Below are 9,066 nucleotides of genomic sequence, written 5' to 3'. Positions count from 1 at the left end.
GTACTTGTAGCCCACTTGCCGGTTCTACGCGCATAAAGAAAAATAAGTATGCGAAAGGACAATAAAAACTCTTGTGTTTCATTTTCGGTAGTGTCGCGGTTCGTTTTGGGTAGTGTCGCGGTTTACTTGTTCCTAATGTGTAGTGCAAAGAAAATCTTACGGAAATGACAAATAAAAAGTAATGTGGTTCACTACTCAATAGTGTTGCTTCCACTTCCTCGCTTGAGAATAATTATGCTTGACAAAAAGAAACATGCAATTTGCTTGGCCGTCCGATGCAGTGCGGTTTTCAGTCTTAAGCAGTGCGTTCTTTTGCCTGATGCCGATAGTGTTGCTTCCACTTCCTCGCTTGAGAAAATTTATGTCTGACAAAAGAAATTATGCAGCTCGCTTGCCCGTCCGATGCAGTGCGGTTTTCATTCTGAAGCAGTGCGGTCGGCCATATGATGTTGTTCACCCCGTAAGTGCAAAAAAATTGTTAAGAAAGCGAAAAAAGTAATGCGGTTCACTTCTTGATAGTGTTGTGGTTCATTTACACCCGATGTGAAGTGCACTCTACTTTCTCGTCCTTGAAAAAAATTACGTTTGAATAAAAGAAACCATACAGTTCTCTTACCCGTCCGATGCAGTGTGGTTTTTCATCCGATGCAGTGCGGTTTTCAGTCGGTTGAAGTACCCACATCGATTTGGGTGTCGCGAAAAATAGAGTATCCGCATTTCGGTAAATTTAAAACTGCTCTTAAACCGTAAAGAATTAGAGAGAGTGTTCTATATGAAAAAGTTGCGTCTCGTCGATATCTTTCCAACGTCATATCATTTGAATCATTTCAATGACCGGTTTGTAAAAATTTCGCGAAAAACGGCCGCTGCCATTTGTCGTCTGCCACACAATTTTCAAAATTAACTTAAAACCGTAAGGAATCTCAAAACCATTCCTACATGTGAAAGTTGCGCCTTGTCCATAGCTTTCCAACGACATATTACACGCCTCGTTTTAACAAACGGTTAAAAAACTAGAGCAAAAACAGTAACGAAAATTTGAATTTTTTTTAAAAAACAGAATTCCGCGATTTAGTAAATTTGAAACTGCTCTTAAACCGTAATGAATTCGAGAAAGAAATAGATATGAAAAAGATGCGCCTCGATGATATCTATCCAACGGTGTATCATTTTCTTCATTTCGAAGAGCGGTTTAGAAAAAAATACGAAAAATGCTCGCTGCCACTCGTTGTGGGCCGCACCATTTTCAAAACTGCTCTTAAACCGTGAGGAATCTCGAAAGTGTTCAACATGGTGAAGTTGCGTCTAATCCATAGCTTTTCAATGATATATTACACGCCTCGTTCCGACAAACGGTTAAAAAAACTAGAGCGAAAACAGTACCAGAAAAAACACTGCGTGCAGTTTTTTGCCACGGGAAGTTCACTCGCCTCAGTACTGCAGCACACTTGGTTCAAACAATGATGTGCACTTGCATTGAGCGTGCAGTGCGGAAGTGTTATCAGAATAGTTATTCTGATAATATTATCAGAACAGACTGGCTATATATATATATGACAACACTATTCTAATTCTGGGATTAGAATAGTTATTTGGATCACAACGTCCTATATATGGCCTGACGGGATGTTCCTGAACTAAAGACCCCCACTACCGCACCACCCACCTCCCCGATCCAATCGCAGCACCTGCCCCCAGCAGGCGACACCGCGGCCACCTCGCCCCTGGCCGGCACCGCCGCGGCCGCCCCGCCCCCGGCCGCACCCCTGCTCCCAGCGGATCCGGTGGAGACGCCGCCACACCACGGCACCACCTCCCGGAGCACCTCGAGGGTCACCAGATTCGCGCGAGGATCCTTCACTCGCCGGCGACCACCATTACACACGTGGAGGAGCCGTTGACCTTCAGATGGAGGAGGTAACGACATGAAGTTGGTCCCCGCGAAAGACCTCTCCCGCACCCCACCGTTGATCCCTCCAGCCTTGTCTCCTCTGCCCGAGCTATCAGTGATGTCGAGGATTGGCCCAGCTGCTGCGACGGCCTACAGTCAGTGGATTCAGGGTCGGGATCCTCCTCCGTGCTGCTTGCCTGGGTAGCCTGTGGAGACCACCTCTTCTACCCTCCTCCAGCTAGATCGTTCATCTTTGGGCTCTGGTGATCCCCTTGACAAACACGCCTGTTCATGTGTGTGCCACCGCTTCCTTGTTTCTCCTTGAGCGTCATCGTGCTGCTTGTTGGTAGGCTTGTGGCACAAAACGGGGACAATGATGGTGGTGCCGAAGGATGGAACACAGACGTTCGACTATATTGCTAGAGGAAGAAACGAAGAGCAGGTGATGTACGTTCGTGGACTATGCTGTTGTTGTTGTTTCATGGACGTACTGAATGTTTTTTGTTTCTTCTTGAGTAGGTGAACTATGCAGTTCTGCCTAAACAAAATCTTGTTGCCTGACCAAACTGCTTCTAAGTAGTGTGTCGGCAAGAGCAGGAGAATTCTATGTTGCAAAAAGAATTCCATGTAGCTCCCTGGAAGCACATTTGTCTTTTCGCTTGAACCAAATTTCATCTCGTGTGAGATTCTACTTAGATGGAGAGAAGGCCTCGACAAAAGATCCTGAAATGGTGCATGTGCTTTGGAAGTGGTCGCTCATATTTATTTGTTCTTATGCCTGCAAGACTTGAACTTTTTTAGATTTCTAATAGGCATCATGGTAGAGAAGGAATAAGAAGCTACAGGAGCAAAATGGAGGTGCGCCGGCATGCTTTGCGCTAACAACTACAGCTTCACAGGTGTCTTCTTACCCACTGTCGCGCTGCATCAACTCACCGGCATTTCGGTCTTCTTTGCCTTCGACGTTCCTGCACTACTGCAAGGCGACGCCGGCAGCCTAGCCCCACTGCGACCCGCACACTCCATCTTCTCCCCGTGCTACTTGTGGCCCTCCTGGCCTTCCAGTCCCACTGCTGCAATGAACTCGTGTCATCTCTGCTCAACTGCTCGAACTCTCTGCTCACTTGTACATGCTTTTCCAGTTTGTGTTAATGCTAGTAAGGGTGAGTGTTGTAGAGATGACCCATGCAGAGTGTTGCAATAGTCATTGCTCATGTCGCCGTAGCTCTAGACAACTGTTTTTTTATGTTTGATGTTTATTAAAAATTGATTTTTTAATTTTCTACAAATAAAATTACGAAGTTCAAATAAAATAATAGAGAGGTTCAAGGTTTATAAAAAACTCAAATGTTTGTTGTTACTAAAAAATAAAACAAAGAAGTTCAAATTAAAATAATGAAAACATCTAATTTTTTTATAAAAAAACGATTTCCCCGTTTAAAAAACAAAAACTTCAAACACCCATCCCACGAGTAACACTATTCACAATGAAGTAAATATAGAAAAAAAGTTGAAGTTCGCATAGAGAAAAAAGGTGCATTTCTGAAAAGGATGTATTGAAAAGTACATGTTCTTTGGTTCCTGATGCTTATATGGTCGTCCCCAAGGAGTATAAACGCAGCGTCCCCGAGGAGCAAAAATGCAGAGCTTACATGTGACACAATGATAATTAAATTTATTTTTCAAGTATTGTCCTTCAGAAAAGTTCATGCATATAATAAGCCGAATTTGGGAGGTTTGAAAAAATCAAACACGCCATTCAAGAAATGTACCTAAAAAAGGTTTCAAAAAAACTAGAGCTTCAAATTTTAAAAATCAAGTGGCTCGATGTTTATTATAAAAGGATTTTTTTCGTTACTAAAAAGTAAAATGAAGAGGTCCAAATTAAAAAAACAGGATCGGTTCGATGATTATGCAAAAGTCAGATTTTCTTGTTATTAAAGAATGGAAACAAGGAGTTCAAAAAAAACAAGAAGTCCGATTTTGAAAAATAAATAAGTTAAAAAATCATAAAAAGTACTTCCATTGTTTCTAAAGTTAAAAAAATCTAGAAGTTCAAGTTTAAAAAGCAGAAGGTCCAATATTTATTACAAAACTCTGATATTTCCATTACTAAAAGAAATAAACTAAGAAGTCCAAATTACAAAAATAGATAAGTTTGATATTTATAAAAAACTTAGATTTTCCTTGCTACCAAGGAAATAAAATCAACAAGTTCAAATTAAAAGGGAAGTAGTTCGATGTATATGGAAACCCAAAATTCTTTTTGTTTCTAGGAAAAATAAAAGTATGAAGTTAAATTTGTAAAAGAACGTTTGATGCTTACTTGAAAACATATTTTTTCTAAGAATAAAACCGAGTAGTTCAAATTAAAATAACAGAGAAGTTTGAAGTTTATAAAAAAACTCAAAATTTTCTTGTTACTAAAGAATAAAATGAAGAAGTTCAAATTAAAATAAATGGTAAACCTAAAAAAACTTCAAACGAAATTTTCCTGCTTAAAAAACTAGAAGTTCAAACTAAAATAATTAAGTGGATCGATGTTTATAAACCCCAAGGTTCTCAAACAAAAAAAATGGTACACCTAAAAAGAGCTTATTTTAGTGAAAAAATGGTTGCTCGAAGTTAAAAAATTCAAAAATTCAAAATCGGCAAGGAAAATTTCGAAAATTCTTGTGAGAGAGGTTCACCGTTTACTTAGATGTCCAAAATACATAGAAAATGTTATTTTTTGTGTTTTAAAATATTTCTCTCAAACCAGAGAGAAGTTCAAAGTTATAACAACCGGAAGTTCACGTACTGCATGGTGTCTGTTTCGTATAAGAAAAATACATTAAAGTGAAACAGGGTGAAGTTCAAACAGACATGCCCCAGAAGTTCAACTACTTCACGCAGTGCAAAAAACAGCACGTCAAAAAACAACACGTCAAAAACAGAGTGAAGTTCAAACAAACATGCCCCAGAAGTTCAACTACTTCATGCAGTGCAAAAAACAGCACGTCAAAAAACAACACGTCAAAAACAAAGTGAAGTTCAAACAGGCATGCCCCAGAAGTTCAACTACTTCACGCAGTGCATTTCCGTTCGCGATGAACGCAGAAATCATGATCTCGACATTTTCTAATTTACCTCAAAACGACAGGAATATCATTTGTGTAAGTTCAGGTCCTCGGTCGGATAAAGTTAAAAAATTTATTGTGAGAGACGTTTGTACAAAAAAAATATTATTTGTGTAACACTGACGAATGGATGAGAAAATTACAAACAAAAATACGTCACAGAAGTTCAACATGAAAACAGCAGGAAGTTCAACTACCACGCTGAATGCATTTTAGATGAAAAACTTTTAAAATCGTTGCGAGTATGAAAAAATGATAAACACAGGAAAGTTGCATGTTTACAGCAGTTTTCCATTGGTATATCACCTGCTCAATTCCGGTGAGTGTTCCGGTGAGTGGATGGTGAGCTGAGAGCAAAAAAATCCCGTGAAAAACGGAGTGATGTTCAAGCACACACGCTAGGAAGTTCAAGTTCTTCACATGGTGCATTTTTGAAGAATCTGTTTCGCGATAAGTGCAGAACGCATGATCTCACTGTTTTCGAAATTACTTGAAAACGGCGAGGATTCAGAGAAAATCATCAACATGAAAAAGTTCCAAATTTTCCATAGCTTTTCGGTGGTATATTATTTGCCCCATTCCGATAAAGTTTGTAGAAATTACGGCAAAAATACGTTTTTAGCCATTTTCAAAACTGACATAAAACCGTAATGAATTAGGAGAAACAATATATACAAAAAAGTTTCGCATTTCTTCAAGCTTTCAACACCATATCATTTGCTGCATTTGGACGTACGGTTAAAAAATTAGCTCGAAAATACGAACTCGGTGGAACTTGTATCGTTTAAATTACTTTTAAACTGTTCAAAATTAGAAAACACTTTTAACATGAAAAAGTAGCGCATTTTTATAAGCTTTCCAACGCCATATTATTTGCCTCAATTGGATTAGCCGTTTAGAAATGGCATCGAAAATACGAACTCGGGTGTTCCATTTGCAAAATTCTATGATTTCCTAATTACTTTATAACCGTAGGGAATTAGAGAAAACTTTCAACGTGTGAATGGAGCGGTTTTGCAGCAGCTTTCCAACGCCATATTATTTGTCTCATTCCGATAGACGGTTTAAAAATGCGAACGAAAATACGATTCACGTTTTTTGTATGAAGAAAAAACGGTTTTCAAAACTACTCTTAAACCGCTTACATTTTGCCAAAAATTGAAATTGGGTCATGATACTGGTGTCCATAGCTTCCAACAGTATATAGCAAGCCCCATTTGGGAAATGTTGGCGGAAGTTCAACCTAGCACACGGGGAAATTCTGGTCAAACAACTCAGGCAGTAAAATTGTAAAAAACGTGAGTTCATCACGACCCGAGCGCAAAATCCACCAACGAGCGAGATTCCTATTTAAAACATGTATTTAGTTGCTAAAAAATGTTTCTAGATTACACTAACATCATATAGAACACGACTAATCAGAAAAATTCCCATGGAGAGACACGGTTGAGAAGATAGCCCGAAGGTCGGGTTCCTACAGAGGGAAGTTCAGGCATGTAACTATATACATAGAGTAGCACTATTCTGATCCCAGGATCAGAATAGTTATTTGGATCATGATCAACCCTATATAGGGCCCGATGCACTTGTTCCCGAACTCTCCGAACCTTTGCAGGAGAAAAAAAGACACACCCACTCTTCCACCACTTCCACCCGATGCCCAACCTCCCCCGATCTCACTACCGCCCCCCGCTTCCCCTGCCTCCCGGCGCCGCCGCCCCCCGCTTACCCTGCCACACGGCACCGCCGCCCCCCCCGCTTCACCTGCATCCAGGCGCTGCCGCCCTCCTGCTTCCCCTGCCCCGAGGCGCCGCTGACCCAACCTCCCGCATGCCACCTGACTTCCTTCCCCCACCACCCCTTGCTCCGGTGGGCCTCCCACCGCTACCAACCAGCGTCGGAACCGTCCCTCGCCCTGGATCGCACCGTCGCCACTGCCCATGATGGGGATCGCGCCACAGGCACCGTCCCACGATGGGGATCGAGCCGCAGGCACCGTCCCACGATGGGGATCGCGCCACTGCAACCGCATCGCCCCACCTCCCGTCGTCGGGATCCTGCTGCCGCGTGACAACCACCGGGATCCTCCCACCGTGCGACCTTCCTCCACCTGCCACCGTGAACTTCTTCCACCCTCCACCGTGACCTTCTTCCCTCCCCCGCCTCGATCCTGACATGGCTCCATGTTTCGTTGATGTTGTAGGCAGTCGCTACTCATGCCGCACGCGTGTGGCGGTGGACGGACGTGATGGTTTCCTTCGACATGAACGACTGCAAAGAGTACGTCACTTCCCAGCCTCCCCCTCTCCCTGTGTCTCCTCCTAGCGTGATTCATGTGTCGTTCGTTGCGAGATTGGGAGGTGTTTGCGCTCTCGCATCCTGTAAATTATTCGTCTCACATTTGGCCCCGTCTGCTGCTCTGGTGTCGAAACCCGTAGGAGATTGAGATGGTTGTTTCGCTTTTAGAGACTACGATTGATCCAATGATGATTCGCATCTTGGTTGCCATGAATTCTGCTCCATATTTTACAATCCAATGGGTTCACTGTGCAAGTTAACAATACTGGTTTGGTGTGTAGAAGCTTGCTCAAATTCAGTGATGTTCTGTCTTAGGGTTTGCTTAGCGTGAATTATTCGCCGTTGGTATGATGTCGTTGTATTAATGCTTTTGGTCCATTGTGTAAGTGTGGCAAACTATTCTTCTATCATTGCCTCTATGTAGAATTACAACAGTGTGATTTCTCATGTTTCATGTTTGGCAGACAAATATGTTGAAAATCAACTAACAGTTGCGAGTATGACATATGTTCAGAATAAGAACCATTCATGCTATTCGGTGTTTTACTGCTTGGTCATTGGTTGATGTACACATTTTCAGGAAGTTATAATCAGGAGGCAACATCTAATAGTTGCTAAATGCTAAATATAATAGTTGGTGTACAAATTCGTCTACGCTGAATTTTACAGTCTGATGGGTTCACCGTGCTAGTTAACAGTATTGGTTTGGTGTGTTGAATCTCGCCCAAATTCAGCAATGTCTTGTCTCAGGGTTTGTTTAGTTCCATTGGTATGATCGTGATGTCGTTGCATTAATGTTGTTTGTCCACTATTTAAATGTGGCAGACTATTTTTCTACCATTGCCTCCGCGTAGGATTAGAATAGTGTAATTTCTAATGTTCGCTTTCAGGACTTGACTCTTGGTTTTATTGAGAAGGTGGCTCGTCGGATGCTGTTGCCGTGGATGACAATGATCTCGTTCTCGATAGGAGAATGAAGAGACACAGTAAGGCATTTGTTTTGTGGCTGTCTTTCCGTTGTTGGTGTGTTATGAATTTGATTGATGTTCCGTGGTTTGCAGGGAGAGGGGACGAGGATCATGTGCTCACCGTGCAACACGGCGTCACCTCTTCGCTCCGAAGCGTCGGGATTCTTGCTAGAGAGCATTCAGTGTCGGGTTTCCTAATGTGTATTGTCCTTCTTTCATTTGTGGTCCACTGTTTGCTGTTGTTGGTTTACAGGTTTGGAAGGCAGCCATGCTGCTAACCTGACTTTGTGTTGCACAAGAGCTTCACGTTGTCTGAATTGGACGGTGTTACTGCCATGGAGATCGGTGTTGGGACAGGTGATGGCTTGTTATGAAATTTAGTGAATGAGAAAATTGTGTTGTGCTTGTACAACTGTGTAATTTTTTATTTTTTATTTGTTTTTGTGAATGTCAAAATGTTGAGTCCGAGAAGTTCAAGTATGTTAGTTTAAACTGTATTATTGAGATGCTCCAACTGGTTGTAGGAGTGCATTGAGAAACCGAGTGAAAAACATCTATAAAAATGGAAGTTCAGGAGGATCAAAAAAGAAAAAGAAGAAATAAAAAGCTCACACTTCCGTCGTTGATATTTACAACGACAAACAAGTAACAAGTTCATGTTTGTCAACCATTGAAGTTCATGTATATGGTAGTTGATGATTGTTTTGTGCACTCAGGGGAGCACAAAAAAATGCAGTTGACCGAGGGCCATGGATGTTGAACTTATCTGCAGTTAGTGTGGCGTGTGTCT

At 41.8% G+C, this 9,066-nt stretch overlaps 1 long non-coding RNA gene across 1 annotated transcript; it reads left to right on the top strand.

Moving 5' to 3' along the window:
* Nucleotides 1–7,268: 7,268 nt before the first annotated feature.
* Nucleotides 7,269–8,787, top strand: LOC125548356. The gene is made up of 2 exons (XR_007301027.1): nt 7,269–8,294; nt 8,370–8,787. It is a non-coding gene; the product is annotated as an uncharacterized LOC125548356 (long non-coding RNA).
* The last annotated feature ends 279 nt before the right edge of the window (nt 8,788–9,066 follow it).

Source organism: Triticum urartu, chromosome 3, assembly GCF_003073215.2.
Source record: "Triticum urartu cultivar G1812 chromosome 3, Tu2.1, whole genome shotgun sequence".
Classification (NCBI taxonomy): Eukaryota; Viridiplantae; Streptophyta; class Magnoliopsida; order Poales; family Poaceae; genus Triticum; species Triticum urartu.
This window is presented reverse-complemented; position numbering and strand designations above follow the sequence as displayed.